General features: G+C 47.1%; 1 protein-coding gene across 3 annotated transcripts in view; it reads right to left on the bottom strand.

Annotated features, from left to right (window-relative positions):
* FHL2 (four and a half LIM domains 2) overlaps positions 1 to 26,513 on the bottom strand; it is a 64,871-nt gene that overhangs the window by 26,235 nt on the left and 12,123 nt on the right. The window contains exon 1 of one of the 3 annotated variants that reach the window (XM_036096570.2): positions 6,260 to 6,397. The exons of 1 other annotated variant lie outside the window; for it this stretch is intronic. The gene's annotated coding sequence lies outside the window, so the exon portion shown is untranslated. Of the gene's footprint in view, positions 1 to 5,819; positions 5,841 to 6,259; positions 6,398 to 26,513 lie in introns of those variants that run through there. One more of the 3 variants, XM_078056713.1, reaches the window with a different exon arrangement.

Genomic DNA, 26,513 nt, shown 5'->3' with positions numbered 1-26,513 from the left:
ATTGTCTTCAAAGCTCCGTTCAGATACTGACTTTGATCTGACCCCAGAGATGCCATTTTCCTCCTCCTCCTCCTCAAGACCCAAGTATTTCTCTGTATCAACCCTGTTTTACAAGCCGTTTTTAACGTAGTCAGTTCTTAAAAAGAAATCTGCAAATATTCCCAAATCCTTCCCACAACATGAGCAACAGCGTCGGTAAGTCAGTCTCTGCTGAAACCACATCCACCTTTAAATGACCCCGGTGGGAAATTCCATTGCTTATCAACAGTCAGGACTTTTTGGAGAGAATTCAGAAAATCAGCCCGCTGCATGTGGGCTCTTTTCAAAGAATGTATTTAAAAATGCAATATTTTCATGACACCACGCGACACCATGACCACCTGTGTCCCCCACTGAACCATAAGCGCCGTGAAGGTAGGCATATTGCTGGGGTCTTGCCATCAGGTGATAAACACAGGGTCAGCCGCTTGATAAATACTTGTGGAATGAATGGACAAATGGATGGGGAGTACAAACATGTGGGCAAAAATCGAGAATGAAAATGAGGAATGTTTTATGTGAACCATCCCCTTTGCATACCAAACCTGAAATGTAATGTGGTTTGGCATCCGATGCTCTTAAAATTTCTAATGTAACAGACCCCGAGCTTCATTCCTTCTCCTGTGTCTCTGGCCTCTTTCCCCCTTCCAGATAAACTGCTGCTTCCACAGTGGGTAGACTCTTCCTTATTGTGTTTGGACTCTACACCCCTGTGAACACACAGCTGAACCTCCAGGAGAGGCCTGGTCAGGTCAAGGAGCAAAAACCAGCCAGATGCACTCTGAAAAACAAACTGAGGGTTCTAGAGGGGCGGGGGGTGGGAGGATGGGTTAGCCTGGTGATGGGTATTGAGGAGGGCACGTTCTGCATGGAGCACTGGGTGTTATGCACAAACAACGAATCATGGAACACTATATCTAAAACTAATGATGTAATGTATGGGGATTAACATAACAATAAAAATTAAAAAAAAAAAAAACCAGCCAGATGCTTCCAAGCATCTCTGCGAAGAATGTGCTAGATCCCCTGACACACTCCAGATATCAAGGAAAGGCCCTGGATGTTCTGCAGGGACACAGCTTGCCTATAAATCCAACCTCCTCTGTCCAAGGGCTTGGGCTCTCACCCCTACAACTGTAGCCGGAGAGTAGCCCGCACACTTTGCTTTCCTGTGCATAGACGTGTGGACACACAAACAGGGCTCACCTCTAACACTCTATTACTCTAGCTAAACTGTTTCTTTTAAATAAAAATTCCAGTGAACGAAAGAGAGGTGCAAGTTCAAGGAGTTTGCTATTTTAAAGAATATAGGTATGTATTTAGAATCAATTTGAAATTGATTTTTTAAAATTTTATTTATTTATTTGAGAGAGAGCGCGAGAGAGAGCATGAGTGGGGGAAGAAGCAGACGGAGAGGGAGAGGCAGATCCCACTGAGTAAGGAGCCCAACACGGGGCTCGATGATCCCAGGACCCTGAGATCATGACCTGAGCCTAAGGCAAACGCTTAACTGACTGAGCCACCCAGGCGCCCTGGAATTGATTTTTAGATGCTTGGTAAGATGTAAGATTGGCGAGGCCTACTACTATGTGATAAACGTCTGGATTAATTTAATGAGCCTTTACAGAGTATATGGGCAGGGGTCAGCGATGTTTTATAATTTGGTATAGAAACAGGTAACTTTCTGAAACTTAAAAAAAAACATCTTGATCTGTCTCTGATGGTTTTATGAAACATTCTGTGTTGAGGGGCCCCTGGGCGGCTCGGTCGATTGGGCGGCCCGCACTTGATTTCAGCTAAGGTCATGATCTCCGGGTCCTGGGATGGAGTCCCAGCGTCGTCGGGCTCTGTGCTCAGTGGGGAGCCTGCTCAGGGATTCTCTCTCTCCCTCTCCTTCTGTCTCCCACCCTGCTCGGGCTCCCCACCTTTCTAAAATAAATAAATAAATGTTTAAATAAAAGGGAATGTTTTGTATGAGAGACAATGCTTGACTAAGGTAAACCACTATCTTCCAGATTATCTCTGGAATACTGAATAATGAAAAGAAATGGGAAAATAATAAATGCAAAGTTTCTGACCTTAAGTCCATTAATACAAGAATGATGATACTGGTTTGATGTCCTATAGCTTTTAAAACCAGTCAGTAAGAATGTATTGAGTAACCACTATTCTCCACGTACTGTTTTAGGTAGTGGGTGGCTGGACAAAAACATAGAATCTCTAAAAGAGTTCCAGAATAGTTCTAGCCCCAAAGAATTTAAATCACCTTTAAGATACCATCTTGTCATTTAATCTCAAAACATGTCAGTTCAGTCAACGAAAGACAAGCATAATTATGCCGCTAGAATGGCGGGCTGACTCAGGCTCATAAATCACCCCAGTGAGGGGGCTTTGGGGGACGCCCCACCCTATAGCTCTACCACCACCTTCCTGGGAACATGTGAACACATTATTTATGCTTTGTTTCCACAGGAACAAAATGAAATCTGCTCACTCTCTCTCATCAGTCTCCCCCAGTCTCCAAAAGGCAGCTCATTGTTTACTTTCTGTCTGCCTGGCCTTCCATCTGCTCTGAGCCCCAACTGGCCTCTTCCTATGGCGACGGCCAACGTCCGTGATGGGCTGGCCTCTTCCTTCCACCGGTCCTGTTCCTTCATGGTGCGGCTGTAGCATACTGCTTCGGGACTCTGTCAGGACAGGCTTGCACATCTCCGGCTTCCTTCTTCATTGGCTCGCTAATTCTCATTGGTTCCAAAAGTTGTATCGTCCAACACGGACAGAACCATTTTCTTTTTGACTGGAAACCTAAATATCTCCAGACTTCAAGGATGCCCTGGGATATTTGTTTTCTTTACCCACAAAAACAGGGCAGCTTCTTCTCTTACTGGCACAGACATCACCTGCCTCACTTAGTACCACGAGCCTAAAGATCCTTAAGCCGCAGACTGACTCAGGGCAGGAAACGTACAGATTACGAAGGCCAAGGATGAGTGTGATGACACATGATGTCCAAGTGAGAATCACTCAGGACAACTGAACTAATGGTTGAGACCCCGGAAGCTGCCCCAGGCTTCTCATTAGATCTCCAGGAGGGGGACTTTATTTTACAACAAGAGGAAAGGCAACACCACCCGTGGCCAAGTACTCATCGAGTCTTTAAAAAGCAAGACGGATCGCTGGTGGGAGAATTTTTTTTTAAGATTTTATTTATTTGAGAGAGAGAGAAAGAGTGAGCGAGGGAGCAGGGGGAGGGGCAGAGGCAGAGAATCTCAAGCAGACTCCGTGCTGAGTGCGGAGCCTTGACACAGGGCTCGAATTCACGACCCTGAGATCATGACCTGAGATGAAACCAAGAGTCAGATGCTTAACTGACTGAGCCACCCAGGTGCCCTGCTGGCAGGAGAATTTTTAAGCAAAGTTACTAGAGAACTGTATTAGGTTCTCCAGAGAAACAGAACCAATAGGATATATACATATGTATACATACATATACACACATACATACACACACACGCATATATAAAAAGAGATTTGTTTCAAGGCATTGGTTCACACTATTATGGAAGCTAATAAGTCCCAAGATCTGCAGGAGGCCTGAGAACCAGAAGAGCCAATGGTGTAACTTACAGTTCAAAAGCCAGCAGTCCTGAGACCCAGGACGAGCTGAGTTTCAGTTCGAGCCCAAAGGCTGGAAGGACCAACGTCCCAGCTCTGCAGTCAGGCAGGTGGAGTGCCCTCTTGCTTAGTTTTCTCTTCAATCTGAGTCTGAAGGCTGTAAAAGACTGATATCCCAGGCAAGAGGAATTCCCACTTGCTCAGCCTTTATGGTCAGGCCTTCAACAGACTGGATGAGGCTCACCCATATTGGGAAGGGCAATCAGTCTACAGATTCAAATGTTAGTCTCATCTAGAAAAACCCTCACAGATACACCCAGAAGTAATGTCTGAACAATTGTCTAGACATCCTGCGGCCCAGCCAAGTTGACATAAAATTAACCATCATAGGGGCCAAGGTCGAAATCCACAATTCAAGACAACAGAGGTACCTGGTGACTCACCCCAAAGTCACAATGCCTGCTTGGTCTCCTGGAAGACTAGGCTCTTGGTCACTAGAGAAGAGCCTGGTCATTTTGCTCAAGGTAACCATGTTGAGGAAGTGGCTTCTCAGTATAATTCCACGTGATAAATGGGCCTTGATGGAATTCTCATAATAAAACTACACAGCAAGTATCCAATATCTCTTTCTGTTCACTCAAGCTCAAGGAACTTTGTATCTCATGGCATCTGAGGCAGAGAGAAGCTTACTTACTCCAGCCCCCTTGTTGACAAATGAAGCCGCCCTAGCCCAGAGGCTGGGTAATGCATCCTTAGATGCAGAACAGGGATAGAACCCAGGCCTCCTCAGGCGCCTGGGTGGCTCAGACAGTTAAGCATCTGACTCTTGATTTCGGCTCAGGTCATGATCTCAGGGGTCATGAGATCAGCCCCATGTTGGGCTCCTCACTCAGCAGGGAGTCTGCTTAAGATTCTTTCCCTTTCCTTCTGCCCCTCCCTCCCCTCGTTCTCACTTTCTCAAATAAAATAAATAAATAAATAAATCTTAAAAAAAAAAGAAGAACCCAGGCCTCCTGATGTCCAGCCTGATTATTTTTCAATATCCTATAGGGCTTTGTTTGTCTGCAACTCAGACTTTTTTCAGTATTGGAGGTGGTTTAACAAGCAATTGTGAGTCAAAATACGCAGCAGAAGGCCTCCTTGAAATATTCAGGTATGTCCCCAGTACTTGATGCCAGAGCTGCAAGAAGTATATGGCTTTGTGTTTCGAACACAGGTCTCCTGATTATAAGCCCCACCTGTGATTTGTTACCTCCCAAAATAAGTGCAAGGGAGTGCACACCATACGTGCACATCATGGAAGGCAGCTGTATACATTTCATTTACACTGGGTTAGACTATTTCCAACGGAAACCCAAACTGGGATCTGAAAAGAGGCATGATTGATTCTTAATTTAAATAGGAAACCACATTGAACACTTTCTTCCCAAAATTTCAGGTATGCTAAAATATCACCCCGGGACACCACTTAAGAATCAGAATTTTTCTTGTTTAAAATAAGCCCACATTTTTAAATCTGATGGTTCAGTCTTTTAAGTTCTACACGAGTCAATGCCTGAGGCCACATCGGGAGCTCCACACCTTTGGACCGCAGGGAAATGCGCCGGACACCCCCACAGGCAGATGGCAACGGTGGGGCTCGCCGCCGGGACAACTCGCTCACACTCCCGAGTTCTGGCCCCCTGGAAGGGCAGGGGCTGTCACCTCCCCGCGCTGGGACCTGCGGCCAGCCTTTGCCCAGGGCTCTCCCGTGGGTGGCAGTGGCCCGGCTCCCACCCCGCGGTAACCAGCCTGGCCAGGACTCGGACTTCGGTCTTCCCTCCCGGCATGGGGCGGTGGGTCCCTCCTGCCTACAGCGCCCCCCCGGGCTCTCCCCAACACGGTTCAGCTCCCCTTCCCCCCGGGTCTCCCCCAAGGCTCGGCTCCCCTCTCCCCGAGTGTCCCCAAGGCTCAGCTCCCCTCTCTTGGGCTCCCCCAAGGCTCGCTCCCCACTCCCAGGTGTCCTCACAGTTCTGCTCCCTTCTACCTTGCCTTTCTCCGGGTCTCCCCTGCGACTCCGTTCCCCTCCCCCCAGGTGTCCCCACGGTTCTGCTCCCCTCTGCCCCGGTCTCCCCCAAGGCTCGGGTCCCCTCTCCTTGATGTCCCCACAGTTCTGCTGCCCTTACCCGGCTTTTCTCGGGGTCTCCCGCGCGGCTCCGCTCCCCTCTCCCTGGGTAACCCACGGATCTGCTCCCCTCTCCCAGGTGTCCTCACGGTTCTGCTCCCCTCTGCCCAGGGTCACCCCGCAGCTACGCTCCCCTCTCCCCGGATCTCTCCAAGGCTCAGCTTCCCTCTCCGCGGTCTCCCCCGCACCTCGGCTCCTCGGTCTCCGGGTCGCCTCCAAGGCCTGGCTCCCCCTCCCAGGTGTCCCCACGGTTCTGCTCCCCTCCGCCCGGGTCGCCCTCTCGGCTCGGTCCCCCTTTCCCGGGGTCTCCCCCGCATCTCCGCTCCCCTCTCCCGGGTCTCCCCCACGTCTCGGCTCCAGTCTCCCCGGCTCTCCCGCGGCTAGGCCCCCGGTCCCCAAGGCGCCGGCTTCCCGCGGGGGGCGCGGGGGGACGGCACTCACCGCGCGGCGCGGGCGGGCTCTGGGGACCAGGCGGGCGTCCCGGGGCGAAGGCGGCGGCGGCGCGGGGCTGCGGCGGGGCGGCCGTCCGGGTGGAGCGCCGCGGCTCCCGCCCGAGAGAACCCCCGCCGTGTCATTTGACCATATAAGGAGACGCACGCCTCCGAGACGCCGGCGGCGCGGGCTCTGCGCGCGGGCAGCGGCGTGGGGGCGCGGGGGGGGGGGGGGCGCCCGTCGGCCTCCCGGTGGCCGGGGCGCAAGCGGACCCCGACTTTTTGTGTGCTTTGGGCTCCGATCCCCCTGGGTCTCTAACGCGCGGGGGTTACCGGAGCTCCGTGCCTGGCGTGGGCTCATAGGACAGAGTTGAGGGCAAGGGCCGTGCGCGGGTCGCTGCGGCCGCCACCCAGGATCTCCCCACGCCGGGGCGGAGTGGCAGGGGTCTCCCCACGCTCGCACTCTCCGCCCGGGTCCGGGGAACGCGATGCCAGCCGAAGCCCGAGAACGGGTGGGGGGGGGCTGGGGTGCGGAACGGGGACCACTGATCCGGTCTTGCCGGGGCAGGAGGCCAGGGCCTGGGATGTATGTGCACCGTGGGCTTCTTCGCCTTACCCCGCAGACCCCTCTCTGTCCCGAAATGAGCCGAGCAGATGGCTAGAGCGAATGGATAATGCCAGGTTCTTTGTTCCGCTAGGCTGGGGCCAGGGGGCTGTTCAGAGGTTCTGTTGTTCCCTCGGGGCGAGAAAACAAAGGTGAGCTGCAGAGAGTGCCTCCCGCACTGAAAGCCCAGCCCCTGGGCCTGAAGCCCACACTTAGTAGGGACAGATGGCACCCCTCAACCCGCAGGAAAGCGGGCATCAGGATAGAAATATTTGCTCTCGAGTGGGCGGCAGCCTGCCCTGCTGACTCGGGGGAAGATGAGCGGAGGGGAGGACGGCAGAGGGAGAGCGGGAGTACCGTGGGCAGGCATGTTATATTTAACAATCAGTGGGCCTCAGAGAAGGAAGAGCTATTTGATTCTTTTCTCTTGGTTGACGCTCAATGTCTGGGGGTATTTGAGACTCTCCGTGGGTCTCCATCATGGAATCACAGAGAGTCATACTAGCTACACTCATTGAGCTCTAACTCTACATGTTCTATCGTTTTGAGTCTCACCCCTTGAAGATAAGGATTAATACCCCCGTCTTAAGGTGAGGAAATTTCACCTTAGAAATTTTTCAGAGAGATTTGCTCAAGGCCTCCTGAGAATAATTATGCCAGCTGGGATTTGACCTGGAGTCTGTCAGATGGCAAAGCCATGCGAGTAGCTTGCAGGGCAGGAAATGCCCCTCATCCCACCAGTCACTCCATTGCCCTCCAGAGCGCTGAGGCTGACCACAGCAGTGAGTCCAGTCAGAACTGGATGTGGGGAACCCAGTCTTCCTTCCCCCATTCCTCCCTGAACCTGACAGGTTCTCACCAAGGACAGAAGTGTGGGCTCCAGACCTGCACTCCCACTCATAGTCAAAGCAGGCCAGTATCTTGAGCAAAATGTGTGTAGACAAGCCTTTTCCCTCTGACAGTTATCTAGATTTGTTGTCTGTATAATTGCAAGTTACAGAATGATCTTCCAGAGACAGAGAGAGAGGGAGAGCTGAGGGGGAATCAAAAGGCTTAACTAGCTGCAATGAATAGGGTGGACTTGAAGAGATTCTGAAACAAAGAACACACCATTTCAAAAATAAATTTTCATGAGACAGTTTGGGGAAGTGTGACACTAACAAGATAGTGGATGACATTGAAAAGTTATTATGAATTTATTTTAGGTGTGATAATGAAATGGTACACACACACACACACACACACACACACACACATTCTTAAAACCCTTAGCTTTCAGAAATAATGCCAAAATATTTACCAATGAGATAACATTATGTCTGAAATCGTTGCAAAATAATTTGAGGTGGGGGGAATGAATAGGGCCAATATATCTATATCTATATATCTATCTATCTATATATATGCCCATATATATATATATTTATATATGAAATAATATCAGCCATGGATTAATGACAACTGGAAGTTGGGTGACAGGTGTGTAGGGGTTCATTATACTAGTCTCTCCTTTTGTAATGCTTGAAAAACTCTGTAATGGAACATTTTTTAAATTACAAATGCACATACCATTTGACTTTGACCCAGCGCTTCCCCTTACAGGAAATTATCTTACAGATAGACTTGCTCATGTGTAAATTGATAAACATACAAGAGTAGTCCTTGTGGAATTCTTCATAATAGCAAAATATTGGAGCATGTTATATGTTCATCAACAGGGACTAGTTAAATATTGTATGGTACATTTTAGAGTTATTTCTATATGCAACTGTTAAAAAGAAGAAGGTAACTATATTTATTGATTTGGCATCATCTCCAAGTTATGTCCATGGAAAGAAAAGTAGATAGTAACCAAATAGTTGTGTTAAGAAAGGAAGGGAGGAAGACAATGTATACATATACTAGTGGTTGCCTCTGGGGAGATCTGGGGAGCTGGGGGCCAGGCGTGGGAGATTAAGTTTTACTCTATACCCTTTTGTTTCTTTTAAATTTTGAGCTATATAAATATATCATTCATTCAAAAAATAAAAATATTTTAAAAATTAAAGCAACACATGCTCCTTTAAGACAAATAGGAAACAAAGTTTGTTAAACTGACTTTATAGAACATCAAGGAAGTTTGCTAGAAATAGAGGCAGAAGGAATACAATTCTGAGGTGAATGGTATGTACTTTTGGGAACAATTTGAATCAAAGGACAAACTATTTTAAAATTAAAATTTGGGGCACCTGGGTGGCTCAGTCGGTTAAGCATTTGCCTTTGGCTCAGGTGATGATCCCAGGGTCCTGGGATGGAGCCCATGTGGGCTCCTCTCTCACTGGGGAGTCAGCTGGAGGATTCTTTCTTTCCATCTCCCTCTGCCCTTCCCCCTGCTCATGCTCTCTCTTTTTGTCTCAAATAAATAAATATAATCTTTAAAAAAATAAATTTTTAGGAGCATCTGGGTGGCTCAGTCTTCATTTCAGCTCAGGTCCTGATCTCTGGGTAGTGGGATCAAGCCCCACTATAGGTTCCTGCTCAGCCAGAAGTCTGCTTGTCCTTCTCCCTCTGCTTCTCCCCCCTGCGTGCTCATGCATGCGTTCTCTATCTCAAATAAATAAATACACACATAAAATCTTTAAAATAAAATAAAATACATTTTTATAAGATAGTCTGGTAAAATGTATTTTGAAGAGTTCTATCTTTTATCCCATTGTATTCGCAGGGCCTAACTATAGCGCATGGCACATAGTATGTGCTTAATAAAAACAGATACTGAATGAATGGTGGATCACAGAAGACTTGCTTAATATGTGGCAAATCTTTCACTTTGTAGTTGATTACAGTATAGCAGATAAATATTATAGAAAATAGAATGCTATGACAATATAACTTGATCTCTGGAATCAGGTCTGGATTTGAATCCTTGTCCTACCTGGGACTTACTGAGGGGGCCTCGGGCAACCGCAAAATCTCCCTAACCCTCAAACTACTCATATGTAAAATGGGTGAATGACATATAGTTTGCAAAATTCTTGGGAAGATCCTTCGAGATGGCTCATGTAAATCACTAAACAGTATTAATGAAGTTCTTGGCACATAGTAGGCCCTCAGTAAACATGAGCTTTTATTCCATGGGTATTTTGTTTGACAGTAAAGGGGAGATGAATTCAGAATAAGAGGGAAATGTGAAGGTGGTGAAAAGGTACAATTTTCCAGTTATAAAATAAGTAAATCCTGGGGAGGTAATGTACAGCATGGTGACTATAGCTAATAACACTGTATCGTAGATTTGAAAGTTGCTAAGAGAGTAGATTGTAAAAGCTCTCATCGCAAGAAAAAAAATGTAACTGTGATAGACGTTAACTAGACTTATTGTGGTGATCATTTAACAATATCTACGATTATCGAATCATCATGGTATACACCTGAAACTAACATAATATTATATGTTCATTATATCTCAATAAAAAAGGGAAGGAAACGGACTTAATTCTCATCAGAAGGAAGGATTAAAGTTGAGATTGTATTCTAAAGATAAAAGATTGTCTTTTTGACAGAAAAATTATCTGCTATGGATAAAAGGTTAATTCGTGGAAGAAAAGAAATTAAGAAATTATATTTCCTGGGAAAGGCATAGAGGCAACTCTTACAGGTGATTCAAGTAATTCAAGCTTCTCTTGTTAATTTCAATTCTGTAATTCCGGCACCAGCCAGCATCACCCTGACTTCTTCCTCTTTCATGGGGGGAGGTTTCAGGGATGCGGTAGCTAAGAAGCAGGAAAAGAAAAGGAAGGCCGTATGGCATAAGTCGTGGTTCTCAAAATGTGGTCCTGGACCAGCTGCATCAGGATCACCCAGAAACTGATTAGAAGTAAAACATTCCCTGTGTTTTAACAAGCCCTGCAGGTAATTCTGATGACTAATCGTGCCTTGAGGTAAAATACTCCCCAGGGATTCCAACTCTGGACTCAGTAATTTACCAGAAACCCAGACATTAGTTCCGGGGGTGGGGGTGGGGAGCGTGGAAACAGATACACTAAATACAGACTGGGATCTGGAACTCTAAAATCCAATTACAAGTATTACTTACTCTGCCAGATACTTCACGGGAGGGAAGCACAGGTAGAAATGAACTCGAAAATCCAATCACAAGTATTACTCTGTCTGGTACTTCATGGGAGGGAAACACAAAGTACAAAACTTACAAGGCAAATTCTTGCAGCCTGTGTGTCACTGGTACCAAAGCTGAAACCTAATTCTCTCCTCCCGGAGGCCCAGAGAGGAAGACACAGCTTCAGAAGCGTGGTCAGACCTGGGGTGGGGGGAGAAGGTGGGCGAGGGGGCGGTCAGGCCGGGGTCTCCTCCTGACCTTGGCCACCTGGCAGGTACTAGGAGACCTCACCAGCACCGGGAAGAAAGGGAACCCATGAAAACAGGGGCGGAAGTTCAGACGTCCCTATGTCCCCTACCCTAACTGACCATTTTGATGAGGATTTTTACAGCACTCCTCCCATTTCAGGAGCAGAACTTCTCACAGGCAGCTCTGCCCACTCAAACCCCGGGCAGGAAGCTGTTGGATGATTTGCCCTTGATTCAGAGGTAATCATTCTTAATTGCCTCAGATATTTGGAGGGTGAGTGTCTAAGATCATAAAAGCTGGCGGTAAGCCCTGAGTTCTTGCTCTGTTCCCGGGAAGGGAGCAGGGTGGGGGGCAGGTCTGTGCACGCCTCCCCATGACACAGCACCACCCCAGTATCCTGGCTCAGACACCTGGGCTCACTTTTTCTAAAAGCACGATTTGCCTGGGTGGAGAGAGAACATTTCTATCAAAGATGACCATGCAGACAGAGCACTCACTTCCTGTGCCCCTGAGCTCGGTGCCGGTGTCCCCTGGAGCAAACCGAAGGATCTTGGTCTGGTTACAGCTTTGTTCTTGTAGGTGCCCAAATGTTGCCCCTGTGCCTGTTAAGACTTTCAGGAAAAGCCCAGCCTTCCGGGAGATGCACACTCTTTGCCTCCCCACCCCCTTTTGCTCTGGTTAGGGGAGAAAAGCTTGGCTCTTTCTTAAGACACAGAGTTTCCATATCCCATTTCTTTGTTCTTTTTTACAAACTGATTTAATGGATGCAAATAGTCACCACGTTCAAAACCTCAAAACATGCCTGACATCGAGCCAAATCCACGAACAACTCCATGATTTTCTGAATTTGCCATCATTGGTTAAAGCTGATTTGGAGCATTTCATACAAGTTTCCATTGTGGCTTTGATAAGTCATTTAAGAAAGGTTCTATCTGGCAGCCTCACGGCCAATAAAATGAAACCGTTCACACTGCGGTTCACTTCTGTGAGGCTCAGAGGCCAGTTGTGGATCAGGAAATGTTGCTGGACTATTTCAGATGAAAACAATTTCTCAAGTGGGCCCTGGAAATGTTTGCTTCTTCTTTGAGATCTTTTTGTCTCCGATTTCAGCCCTTTTCTGCAATAACCCGGTCGCTTCTCTGTTTGCCAACAGTTTTACTCTGTTTTCCCTCTGTCTGCTTTTCCAAAACCCATTGAAAAGAAGTGTAAACGCCCGAGGTCTGCGCAAACCTAGCAAAATCCTATTCTGAATGAACCATGTTTGCTTCCCTAAAATCCCTGAAGCGCTTTTCCAGGTGGCCTCTGCCAGTTCTTCCTGGAGTCCCTGAAATGGGAGCATCTCATGTCCTCTTGGGTCTCAGAATGTGGATTTTGAACCACACTGAAGTCACAAGTATTCTTTGTGAACTGACTTTATGAGTCAGCACCGCAACTTTAAAATCCCCAGTGCGCCGTCCCTGCCCCTCAAGTCCTTTCTGTACTACTTCCACTTGGATCAGGGTCGTTAAGAGAAAATCTAGCTAGGAAGAGCCTGGGCTGCCAGGAGGGAGGGGAGCCCCAAGCTCCAGCCCAGGCAGCCCTGTGGAGCTGTGTGTGCACCACCCACGTGTGTGTCCTCTTTACTTAACCTCTGAAACAAAGGATGGCCTCTCTTCTCACCTTAAAGGGTTATTTGAAATTATTTAGTCCTTCTTCAAGTTATTTTTATGGTTAATCAACTCCTGAAAATTTTCCAAAATGTCTCATACCATAGAAATGATCGTGCAGCGTGGTAGGTGAGGTGCATGTGACAAAGAGCTGTACTTTCTGTTGCTTTATGTTCTGTTAAGAACACAAGTGAAGGGCTGTCTTCTACCTGTTTCAGAAGGTGCTTTAACATGGGGCCTGAGAGTCACGGCAGAGCTTCTGGGACAACCAGGCTTTGCTGGACAGCATTGCAATGGTCCCTGATGGCGGGGAGACCAGAAAAAGATTTTCTAAAATGTCTGACCTTTGCAGGATGCTGGCAGTATGATTTGCCCCCCAAAGAATCTTTTCAAATTCTGGGCCATCCTAACCGCACACATATTTTTGGAAACTTCTGCGCAGTTAGAGATGCTGAGGAATGACTCTGTAACTCTTCCAGATTAGTCATTGCCTCCTGCAGGGATGGAGGGGCTCCAGGGGCAAATCATTGTCAGATACCCAAATTATTCATTAGTCGTCCTTAAACTCAGTAAATGCCTCTTCCTTTCCCTGCCTTCCTGCCTCTCTCTCTCTCCCTCCTTCCCATTCTCTCTCTCTTTCTTTCTTTCTTCCCTCCTGCCGCCCCCCCCCCCCCCCGTAGTCTTTCTCTGCTTTCAGTTCAACAATCTGAAATTATGCTTTCCCCTTGCCGATGGCCTTACCACAACCCGGCTCCTTGACCTTGTTACCATTTTAGGGACCCAGTTCTGTCTCCCACCCTGTCTGTGTGGCGTGCCTATTTCCCTATATCGTCACGGGTCCCTTGAGTTTCCAGGTCAGACTGAGAGCAAAGGAAGGAAATGCTTGGAGGTTTTCTGTTTTGAAGAGTATGTTTGGAAAGTCATCAAGTCAGGAGAACAGGGGCTTCCCATGTAAGTCAGGAGGTCCTTGAGACCCCTTCCCACCCGGTCTCTTGGCTTCTGCATGCTCCACCTCTGCCCCTGAGCCAAGAGAGTTTTCCACACTCTGTTCAGCCCCCTGAACTCCTTCTCCCCTGCGAAGGCTACCTCGAGTACCCATCCCTTGTTTTTGACCATTCCATACTGTCTCATCTTTCCCTTGTTTATAACAACAAATGAAAGAGTGGGAGTCCCTTCTGGGCAGGGTTAAACACATTCATTTCTGTATTCTCTGCATCTTGGTCAGTAGTCTGAATTCAAATCGGGTATCCTGAAAATGCCTAAACCAAGATAGGGCTGTCATACAAGGGCTCATATGGGCTTACTTGAACCAAACAAATCAACCCTATTGCCCATTTGGGCGGTTCCATTATCTGGGCTTTGCACGGAGATCTGACTTGCAAGCACTTGCATTAAAGCTCAGTGGAGAGGCGCCTGGGTGGCTCAGTTGGTTAAGCATCTGCTTTCGGCTCAGGTCATGATCCCAGGGTCCTGGGATCGAGCCCCGCATCGGGCTCCCCGCTCAGCGGGAAGCCTGCTTCTCCCTCTGACTGCCGCTCCCCCTGCTTGTGCTCTCTCTCTCTCTTGCTCTCTCTCTGACAAATAAATAAAATCTTAAAAAAAAAAAAAAAAAAGAAAAGAAAAGTGGAGGGCCTGTCCTCTCTGGCAGGGGGAGAAGGGAACCAGGAGCTGTTCTTCCCACATTAGCTGGAGTCCCCCCAGGAGTACCTTCCATAGGTACTGTGAGCAGCTGAAATCAGCCGGCAGGGGTCAACCCATGGACCTTCGCACTTCTGCCTCTGAGTGTCTAGCTCTTCCTGAGGAGGGGGCTGCCCCAGATGGACCTCTGCCACCCCCTGCCTGGGCCCTAGGTGCAGAAGGCAGCTCCCTGAGGGAAGACCTGGAAGTGGTCATGCCAACGGAAGCCACAGCCTCCATTTTTAGCAACCAAATGTAATGAATTCATGTCTTAAAATTATGGCTGGGGCATGCCTGACTCACTATTAAATACTTTAAGACAGTCTGTCTGTCCAAACGGGAGCATACAAAACAAAAATTCTGTCTCGCAGGGAAAGTGGTAAAGGTCTGTCCTCTGCACCTGCATGAGTGTGTCTGGTGGGCCATTTGTCAAAGCAGGTCTAATTGCAGGAGCCTCTTTAGTGATAACAGCTCTGTCCAGCCTCTGAGAGGGGCATCCTGACCCCCAAAGCGGGCTTTAGATCAGTAGGCTGCAGAGATGAGCCCATGTAGGAGCACACAGCTCATCCCTTTCAAACCATACCTGTTTTATGGTGGAGTCACTCAGAAAGAAAAACTGGTGTATTTCCCTCATTCACTCATATTGTTAATGGATAATCCTTCCCAAAGGTAGACCAGATTCCTAAGCTTGTACTTGCCTTCGCCGTGGCCATCCGCACTCCCAGAGATGACTATGCAGCTTTCCAAGTCATGCGGTCCTAATTTTGACTTGCACATCACCAGGCAGTAAGAGGGGACATCCCCTGGCCGAGATGGGGACCAGCACCCTGCTCTTGCAGAACCATGCTTTCACTTGGGAGAAGCACCCTTTCACGTGGCCAGGTGGGCTTTACTCCTTGACTTTGGATGGGTCTTTCTTGCTCCCTTGCAAGGGGCATGCACAAGCAGAGGGAGGGCAGAGTCCTTGTTTGAGCCGAACTAATCGGACTGATAGTCAATGAATGTAAACTTGACATCCCAGATTCTGGAATGCAGAGTTCAGAGGAGCTATCGTTCATTATCACTGTTATAACAAATGTTTTCTTTTCTTTCTGTCTTTTGTTTTTGATTGCTGATATGGTGGCATTTTTTGTGTAGGAAAGTGAGGTGGGTGTGGATTTAGACACAGAGTCTTTGGAAGACTCATTTCTTCTTTCTGTCTCAGACTCTAGGAGGAGATGCGGTTTTAGGGGGCTCTGCACCCCTCATGGTACTGGGGCAGAGCAGAGGACTGGTACAAGGGAGGCCAGGAGAGCCTGCGGCAGCCCCCAACAGTGCGGGGTACCTCCCTGCGGGCCAAGGAGGCAGAGAGGGGGCTGTGGCTCAAAGGAGGAGAATGTCTCTGCAACGAAGCTTTGGGACAGAGAGAAGGGGCCGCAGAGGCCTGCCGGGAAGAATAGTCCCAGTGAGAACAAAAGGACACTGTGCATAAGAAAACAGAGAAGTGAGGGAGAGAAGAAGAAAGAGATGGTAAAAGCAGGCTTCCTTCCACCTGGGAAATAGGCAAGGCACCAGCACTTAGCTGGTTAATTCATGTGGACAAATAAGGCTCAGGCTACTATTCCCTGGAAGTCAGGAATGGTTTCAGAGGAAGACACTGAAGTTACCCCCAAACTCTCCATGACCCAGCTGCACACTCCGCTTTGGCCATTCCGAGGGAGGCCACAACATTACAAGCCCAATGAGGGAGCAAAGCAGGGGAGGGCCAAGGAGCAAAGCAGGGGAGGTCCGAGGGCAGCTTCTTATGTCAGCCCCTGAGGTAATGGTAAATTGCACATTTCGTACAAGAATTGTTCAAGTCTTTGTGTGTAGGACTAGCAAAAGTCACCATTTGGTCTGCTACTCTAGAGTCCTATTTATGATGCGCTGTAGATAACGTGATGTTATGGTTTAAATGCCCATCAAGGCTCTTGGTCCCAGGAAGAGGAGGCAGAAGGATGATAAGCAGAGTCACCCAGGAGCTGCCTCTGGTCCATCGTGGACTCCACTGGTGTCCTGGAGCTGCCTGGGGAGTCTGACTGGAAAAGCACACGGCTCACTCTTCCATGGGAGCAGGTAACCAAGCTAGAGCTCGGCAGGAGCCTTCCCTGGTGTCCTTGCCAGAAGAACAAGCCGACTCCTGCCTCATTTCTACCACAAGGGCTTGGGGCCAAGTTAACCAGAATGAAGGGACATTCCAGAGGATGAGGAATGCCAGGGTCCCTGGCCTGGCTACCAGGCTGGGGTGGGGATCCTGGAACGACCACATGCCCCCCCCGGAGGGTCTGGGAGCCACGTGTGTGATTTGGGGGGGAGGCAGAGCCCAGAGATGAATGCTCACACCAGGGTCAGGACACAGGAAAGTGGGAGGGCAGCATCAGAGTTTTGTCTCCCAAGCAGAAACAGCTTGCCAGCTGGAAGGAGACCTGAGAAGTTTTAAACCCAGGCAACTCCTCCGCCTTCTAGAAGCCCGGCATGTCTGCCTCCTTTCACAGCCCTGACAATAACGGGCATGTGCCCCGCCGAGGGAAATAACCCCAACTGGACCTGGGGCCACACAGCCGAAGTGAGTGTGTCTGGTAGGGCTAGTCCTTCCACAGACAGTGCTCTGAAGGCTGGTAAGCTACCTGCCAGAAGATTTCTGAGGGCGATGCCTTTTGAAGTCTCTTCTAACTGCACATCTCTGGGAAACGTGTCACCTATTATGACACTGCTAGCTGATGTTGGTGTCTAAACCCAACACGTTGGATTGTCTTACTCAGACCAGAAGGATTTCTTGGCACAGACAAGCAGAGGGAGGTTTACGGTATGCGCGTCTCCTTGAATCGGCTTGTGCTTCTGTGATGCTGGCAACCAGAGGGGTCCCCACAGGACGAGGGAAATGCTGAAGCATGCAGGAGAGGAGCAGGGAAGTGAGTCATTCAATGGACTCGAAACCCACCGTGCTACACAGCCAAACACAGGAGGCAGCCGTCACAGCTTCGAGCGTTTGAAAAATTTCCACAGTGGAAGCATGCCTCGTTCTTTTGGGAAGTGGCACGCTGCACATTAAGTCAACCTCAGGTAAGATGTCTCGGGACCATGCAAAGAAGACTCTTATTCTCAGGTTTCCAAATTCCATTTCATCATTTACAACATGTCCGCCATTTTGGCCCTGAACCTGTGTCTTGATGATGAAATCCTCATGAAATTGAAGGCACGGTGGGAGGGGCAGTAGTGTGAATGTCCATGGAAGAATTACAAATGGACCCCCGTGAGCACAGGTGTGCATATTGCCATCACCACTTTAGATGTTCAGACTCATTCATTCTCATTTCGTTCACTACAACGGATCCTAAAATTAAGGCAGACTGCCACCCTCTGTGTCCTAAACTGTAGACAAGATTAAAGGCCATCAGCATAATTTCCTAATATTGTCTTTGAGTTAAAGTCTTAAGACATAACTTTAAAAAATAAAAACATGTTATAACTTTAGAAACAGTATTATCAAAGACTGATTCTGTCTCATTTAGAGCATCTTTTAAAGAAAACAAAGTGTAACGTGCAACGTTTTTTTTTCTCAATTCTTTCCAAGCACATCTTAATAGCCCTTGTCTCTCCCTCGTGGTTTTAGTTAGAATCCTTTTTCCCAGCTCACCCAGAATCCTAATCTTTGAAATGGAGAATTTGTGAATGATCCTGGAACGTGGGACTCTTCTGACATCGAAAGCTCATGATGTCCTCCTCAGAGAAATCAGGTGGAGGGGGTTGGGCACAAGGAAACTCCTGGGCAGGAAATTATTATTTGCTGAGTGCTTCACCCTCATGCTGGCAGCATGAATCAAGCTCAGCCCCTTCCTTCCAAAGCTTAAAGTCCAGTGTGACCGGAAGGGAGGAAGGCAGCTTGATCAAGATGAGAGTCCAGTATGATCTGGTCTGAGTGAAGATATGGAAAGTGTATCCCAATTCTGGGTATTGCAACCTACATCATGAAGGAATGTTTGCTCATGCGTGTTCACAGCAGCATGGCTCACAACAGTCAAAATGTAGAAGCTGCCACGTGTCCACCAATGGATGAAAGGATAAAGAAAATCTGGTGTATGCACACAATGGACTATTACTCAGCCTTAAAAAGAAAGGAGGACACATCCTACAACATGGATGAACTTTGAAGACATTAAAGCTACATGAAATAAGTCAGACAAATACTGAATAATTTCACTTACATGAGGTTCTTAGAGTCATTGAATCCATAGAGGAAAAAAAAATAGAATGGTTGTTGCCAGGACTGGGAGCAGATGGAAAAGGGAATGGGGAGTTATTGTTCAATGGGTACAGAGTTTCAGTTTTACAAGACGAAAATGTTCTGGAGATCTGTTGCACAACAATGTGAACACACTTAACACTATTGAATTGTACACTTAAAAATGGTGAGGATGGTAAAAAAAAAAAAGGTATAGAAATTGTATGTGTAAAAAGTGATGGGAACACAAGAAATGCCCTTAGGTCTGTGATGGTAAACTTCATGCATCAAGCTGACTGGGCCAGGGGTCCCAGATAGTTGGTCAAACATTATTCTGGGCATTTTTGTAAGAGTGTTTTTGGATGAGATTGACATGCGAGTCAGTAGGCTGAGTAAAGCAGATTGTCATCCCTAATGGGGTGGACCCCATCCAATCATTTGAAGGCCTACATAGAACAGAAAGCCTGACTCTGCAGAGTAAGGAGATTTTTCTGCCCCACTACCTTCAAGCTAGACCCTCAGGTTTTTTTCCCCTGCTTTAGGACTCAGACAGAAACATCAGCTCTCCTAAGGGTCTAGCATATCTACTCACCCTGCAGATCTTTGGACTTCTTGGTCTCCGTAATCTGATGCAGTTTCTCTGGAGAATCCTGCCTGATATAGGATCTTAGGAAGGCCTCCTGGAAGGGGTGTCAATTTGACAGAAAGCTCAATTGTACAGCACAAATGGGACACAGAGGGCCCTGTGACACGTCAAGGTGTATGTCACGGGTTGGGACACAGTTCGGCATTACTAGAGTCAGGGATGAGGCTGAGGGGAGGTGAGGCCAGCCCACGGAGAGACTTCTGTGCTATGCTGAGGAACTTTATCCTCTAGGCCAACACTTCCCCCCAAGGTCTGCTGACAGAGGTGTGTTAAGAGGTACCTCCCACAAGACACACACAAACAAGCACTCAAGTTAAGGTCAGATAAGGCTAGTAATTCCCTGGCTGAATAAGTGAATGGGTTTCTTTACTGCAGGACTTTTCAGAGGCTTTAATGAGCTCGTGTGCAGTGTGAATCTTCAGGAGACCATGCTGTATTTTAACACAGTTACCCTCCCCCTGTCTGATTCTGATACCTATTAGGATGGTGAAGAAAGCCAGTTTCCACAGAGTGCTTCTAAGAGGTTGGAAGTCACTGAAAGGGTTTAAGTGGGAGACTGACCTGGCCAGTTCTTTGATTTTGGTAGATAAATTTGGCTGAAGTATAGAAATCTACCACATGCTCATTTAGGAGGTGTAAGGAGATGGTGTCAGTGTTCTGCCTAGACCCCGTTGGGTCCCTTTGGATCCCTTTTACTGTTTCTGTGTGGACGGCCCTTGGGCTACTGGGGCTCCTTTACTCCTTCTCCCAGTGTGTCCTTGGCAATGACAGACTGATGTGGGAATGTTGAGAGCCCAGCTCCCTTCCTCAAGTTGGATCAAACCCAAGGCAGAGTCTACATTCAAGTGCACCTCTGTGGGATCAGGCTGAGGCTGGCACTTTGCTTGAAACCATGTCCTTTGTACCTTCTTCCTCTTCCCTGTCCCATTTTCCCACTTCCTTCCAGAATCTCCTCCTGGGAAACCCAACCTAGGACCATGGGCTGCTGTGTTGGTCCTGTTAAAAGAAGGCAGGGTGGTAGTAGTAGGAATGGGGAGGTAGTGTCAGTTTCAAGAATATTTTAAAGATGTCAAATCAGTAGAAATTGTTATAGATGATTAGATACAGAGGATGAGCCTAAGATAATTTCAGCCTCCCGACTTAGGTAACTGTAAGCTACCACCATCTTCAGGAAAATAGAAAAGTCAAATTTGATGAATTCCGTTTTGACCTACTAAAACTGAGGCACTTTGGGGACAGCCATACAAAAAGCTTTTTAAAACTTGTATGGACACGAGATTCAAGGAGGAAGGTAAGAACTGGAGATATGGACATAGGAACCACAAGCCAAAGGTCATTTAAAACAAACAATAAACAAGCAAAGTAGAATGAGTAAGTCATCCAAGAAGGCTTGTGGATTGTGGGGAGTGGGTTAAAGGTCAAGTTCCCACAGCCTCTCAGGTTTAAGGGGCAGGCAAAGGAGGAGGTGCGTAAAGACTGAGAAAGGCTCTCTGGGAAGTGGGGGGGAGATGCAGTGTGAGGATGGGTATGCTGAGCACTGAAGTATTTCTAGGAGGAATGCCAGTAGTGTTGAATAAGCTAGGGACTGCTGGGGGTCCACTGGACGAAGTGATATGGAGGCTGTTGGTGACTTTGGAGATCCATTTCCATGGAGCAACAGGAAAGCCAAGCTTTAGTAGGTTGAGTCCATGGCCTTTGAGAATGTGGCAATGTCAGTGTTAAGAAGTCTGATGGGACTAAAGGAAACAACATAGGTGGGTTTCACAGGCGAGGAAACTGAGGCCCAGAGGCTAATTAATGTGCCCAAAGTCGGAGGCAATGGTGTGGCCGGCCCATTCAGATGAGGAGCACGTTTGACTGAGGTCCTGCCTCTCCTCTGACTTCCGTCCCGCTGGCTCCCGAGCAAGTCATTTGGCTGTTACCAGTTTCTGAACACTCACTGCCTCTCCTTCGAGTCTCTCCTTTTCAACTAGCACAAGAAATAAACTCTCAAAAGCGAAAAGAAAGGCAAAGCCTCTCCATTGTCCCCTTTCTCTCCAGGCTCCCCCTTTTGCTTCATCCTTTGACAAAAATGGACAGAAAGTTTCCAAGATCAAGAAGCATAAAATCTGACTTTTTTTTCCTTGTCAGAAAAAGGAAACTTTCCACTCTTTCTAAAAAATTTCCACTTGCTTTTTAAAGAAAAGAAGAACACCATGTCTCCCTGGAGATACTCTAGCAGTTAGCAACTAAGCTAAATGCTGCTGACCATAGCTTCTTAAGTGCTCAGTAGCCTATGGCTTATAATTTTCTGTGATACAGCTGTAGTTTAAGGGATGTCATATTACATACCTTGTACCTGAAGGCTGGACTGACATATATTTGTTGTACATAAAGCCAAATGCACAAAGATTTTTAAATTCTATTTATTTAAACTAGAAAAAAACCCAAAGCAATTCACCTATTTCTCTTACTCCCTACCTCTGACAACCACCAGTCTGTTCTCTGTATCTATAAGCTTAGTAAATATATACATATTTAGATATGTATAGAAATATATAAATAATATAATATATAAAAATATAAATATACATAATAATAAATATATATATTTATATTCCACATATAAGAGAGATCATATGGTATTTGTCCTTCTCTGTCTGACTTATTTCACTTAGTGTAATGCCCTGAAGATCCATCCATGTTGTTGCAAATGGCAAGGTTTCCTTCTTTTCTATGGCTGAATAATATTCTAGTGTGTATATAGACCATAGTTTTTTATCCATTCATCCATCAGTGGACCCTTAGTTTGTTTCCATATCTTGGCTATTGTAAATAATCCTGCAATAAGCACAGGTGTGCATCTATCTTTTTGAATTCGTGTTTTTGTTTGCTTCAGATAAATACCCAGAAGTAGAATTACTGGATCTTAGGGTAGCTCTATTTTTAATTTTTTGAGGAACCTCCATACTGTTTTCCATAGTGGCCTCACCAGTCTGCATTCCCACCAACAGTGTGCAAGGGTTCCTTTTTCTCCACATCCCCGCCAACACTTATTTCTTATCTTTTTGATAATAGCCATTCTCACAGGTGTGAGGTGATATCTCACTGTGAGTTTGATTTGCATTTCCCTGATGATAATTGATGTTGAGCATCTTCTCATGGATAAAGACTCAATTTTGACCCCAGGTGGGAGAAAACACTTTGCAAGTCTGCGATGCTGCCCTGTGGGTACAGTATATGCTCGAACCAGCTTTCTTTGAGTATGTGCTGCTTTCTTGCCATTGGCCAAAATACATAGATTTCAGGGTGAGAATAAGGGTGGCACATCTCATGATTAGACCTAGTGTCTGAAGGGTGGCCGAATAAAATCACTCAAAAATGCCACTTCTGGCATAAGGATTATTTTAAGCCAAAGGCACTTAAAAAAACAGCAGGTGCAGAAGAATGCTCTGATCGGTTTTCTTCCTGAAAGCAGGAGATGAGCTCCCATGTGAACGATTTCTCCCTATGCCAGGAGGAAAGAAACATTCTCATCACCAGACGGGGAGTCCAGGCCCAGAGAAATCTATTCAAAGAGACCGTGTTAAATTACCTCTTATCTCCCTTTAAGCTCCCCGTATATTTTGTTCCTTTTCCACAATTACCTCTCTTTGTTCAACCTGGTATAGAGACACAGACCCAGCACCCTTTGGGGGCTTCCATTTTTCTATGGAGGCTCCCACGGACGTGTAAGAATCTGGGTGCTTTGCTCCTATTAATGTCTTATGTCAATTTAATTCTCAGGCACAGCTGGAGACCCTACAAAGGTAGAGGTAAAGTTTGGTCTTCCCTACAGGAGCGGCCACCTCTATTCCTGCTAAGGCACAGGAGATCCCCCACCGCTGCTTTTGTGCTCAATATACATGTCCACACAGTAATCAAGTGTGAAGAAAATAGTTTGGACTTTGCAAAACCTTTGAAAGGGACGCAGGGAGCCAGAACCACACATTGAGAACCACTGAATTAAGCCACTATATGTTGGCACTTATGTTTTGTCATAGAGGTGGGGGTGGGATAATTTTAATCATGTAGAGTTTGTGTCATGCATCGGTTCTCATTTTTGACTCTGCGCGTGGCTGTGGAAGGCTGCTCAAGGCTCGTCATGGAGATGGTGTCAAGCTGAACCAGCAGACCTTCCCGAATCCCTGGCATCCTAGTGTGAAGGTGAGCTAGCCAGGCAGGTGAGCACCTGTGTGAGCTGCCTGGACCATAGGGATACATCCCCTGGACAGAAGCCACCTAATTTCTTCAGATGGAAAATAAGCCATAGAGACCCATGTGTTAAACACCACCAACAAGGGACAAGAGAGCAAGGTGATCTGATGATCAGGTAGGTCAGAGCTGCAGGTATCAACAGAATTGGGTCCATAAAACCAGATCCCGTTATCTATTCATTTTAGTTAGGATGATGCAGGGAGCACGTTGCAGGTGTGCGCGTGGCCGTGTTAATGGCTTTCCCTGTGGATGAGGTTTGTGTTGATGTGCAGAGTTCTGTGTCTTCTTTAAGGACGCATCTCTCTATAAGAATATTTATACGAGTAGTACCTTGCTGTACATGTCTCTGGGTATTTTGTCCTTTAGTTTAATGCATGTCTAGAAAGTAGGTTGTTTTGTATGACACACAGACCTGCAGAAGGACGCATAGTCCAACCTTCCTGGATGCACACGGTCCCCAGGGGGGAGTATCCAGTGGAGGGGGTCGGGGGTGCACTGGCTTGGGTTCCCAGAGGAGCATGCCTTACCTTCTGAGAGAGATGCACCCTGAATTCCTTTTGCTAAGACTGCAGGAACAAATTGTCACACGTCACAGACTGGGGCGGGGTGGGGGGGCTTAAACAACGGAAACTTAGTGTCTCACTATTCTAGAGACTGGAAGCCCAGGATCGAGGTGCTGGCAGGGTGGGGTCCTTCTGAGAGCTCCAAAGGAGAATCCATCCCTTGTCTCTCCTCTGACTTCTGGTGTTTTGCTGGCAATCTTTGGTGTTCTGTGATTTGTAGACACATTGCCCTAATTTCTGTCTTCGTGCTCATATGGCATTCTGTGTGTATGTGTTTGTTTGTCTAAATATGCCTTTTTTTTTTTTTTTTTTATAAGGACACCAGTCCTATTGGATTAGGGCCCACCCCTAATTTATCTAATCACATCTACAACAAATGTATTTCCAAACAAGGTCACATTCTAAGGTACAGGGGTTGGAACTTCAACATATGAATTCTGGAGGGACACAATTCAACTGCCAACACCTTTGCTAACAATAGAAGCAAACTGCTCATAACTAATAGTAACATGTGGAAGAATCGGACGGTCATGGGCAGAAAGAGGGATGGCTGAGGAGGAGCTAGAGGGGCAGGGTTTGGGAGAAAAAGGGAAGGCACGTTTCTCCCAGAGCTACGGAGCCATCCAGCTGCAGGGGCTCCATCTGTCCCCAAGAATGGGGCCCTGGGGGTGGTGCAGAGCCAGTGGTGGCCCAGTGGCCTGATGGCCCTGTGTTATATGTAGGTCAGACTCATGGGAGAGTTGCTGATTCTGGTTACAACAATCCATGTGGGTGGGCTCCGTTGATCAGCAAGGCCCTCAAGTGAGAATCAATGTAGTCCCTGTCCCAGAGTTACTAGCTTGTTACCAGCCTGGAACGATGGCCAGCTTCACATGGAATGCCTAGGACAGAGTCCTCATAAATGTGACTTGGCGCTAGTGATCTGGGGCTTTATGGTGGTGGTCTACTCTCCTTGAGGTTACAGGCGAGGGCTTAAGAAAGAGGAGGCCAGCATGCCTGGTCATTGGATGTGGGGTGTTGGGTGAGAATAGTCACAGTGACTTCACAGAAAGCCAATACTTCTGAGCAGCAGGACAAATGTCTCCAGGCCTCATTATGTGGATATGGTACTGTTAAATCAAGGCATATCTACCGTGCGGAAGGCACAGCCCTGTGCTGGCCTCATAAATCATAGTCCCTGCCATCAGGGACTCAAACGGGCTCGGATCTAATTTTCCAGATTTGTTTCTTTGATTTAATGGAAAATACATTTCTATTTCCTCACCACACTATTTTTATATTTGGGCCAGAGTTAGGTTCTCAATCTTCTTGTTCCCATAGGCTTTCTGCTTCTCCTGGAGTCCTATCATTGAGCGAGGGTCAGCCAGAGGACCTGCCCCGGTGCGGGCCAACAGTGCTGTTCTTCCCGGCACACGAGCAGGCCCCCCAGCCCCATGCCGGCCCAGCAGTGAGCCGGGCCTGTGAAGAGGATCAAGAAGGAGGGGCGATAGCAAGAAATGGCTGTTTTGGCTTAAAGTCGTGTTGGTATGCTCATGTGTGACTTGTTTGCTTTTTTGCTTTGGGTTTTTTAGACACCCATGTCACTGGTGAGAATAACAAAGAGTCCTCTGAACCTTAACTAATTCCTGGCTTCCCCAAGTTGGTAGCCAGAGAGGTGTGGAGATGAATGTTATATATGGCCATGTAGTCGGGGATTGCTGGGGCCCAGTGTAGATGGAGAGTTGGTGCTTCTCAGATAAGATAAAGCTACCGAGAAAGTAAAATTGTTATGGGAACAATGGGTCACATACAAGGACAAGCATGATTTTGTTTTTTGTTTTTTTTTTGATTTGTAGTTTCCTCATGGCTTGATTTACTTTTTTTTATTATAGGATTGTAACTCTAGATTAGACATGAATCTACGAACTGAACCACAAGCCACTTAAAAACATCAGGACTAGTAAAATAAGTTTTTCTGCCAATTTTTTTTTTTGTCCTGACAGATGTGACTTATCTTTGACAACCTAATGGCCCAGATGAAAGAAATCTCAATGAAATGAAATATGGACTGCAGTGTGATATTTCCACCAAATTACATCTTTAGGTTGGTGTTTGTGTCCTCTTTGCTTGATTGACTGATTGATAGGTTGAGAAAACAATTGTCTAGATCAGTTGTCAGGGCCAAGATACGAAAACAATTGCAAAAGGACTCTTTTTCATTCTGATTTTTCTCACTCAATAAATGCCATGCTTCCCAGACAACTAGGAAACAAGATTAAAGATTTCAGTCAACAGTGTCAGGGCACTGATCCTTCTCTCTCTCTTTTTCTC

Source organism: Halichoerus grypus, chromosome 10, assembly GCF_964656455.1.
Source record: "Halichoerus grypus chromosome 10, mHalGry1.hap1.1, whole genome shotgun sequence".
Taxonomy (NCBI): domain Eukaryota; kingdom Metazoa; phylum Chordata; class Mammalia; order Carnivora; family Phocidae; genus Halichoerus; species Halichoerus grypus.
The sequence above is the reverse complement of the archived record's forward strand: the minus strand, read 5'-3'. Positions and strand labels throughout refer to the sequence as shown.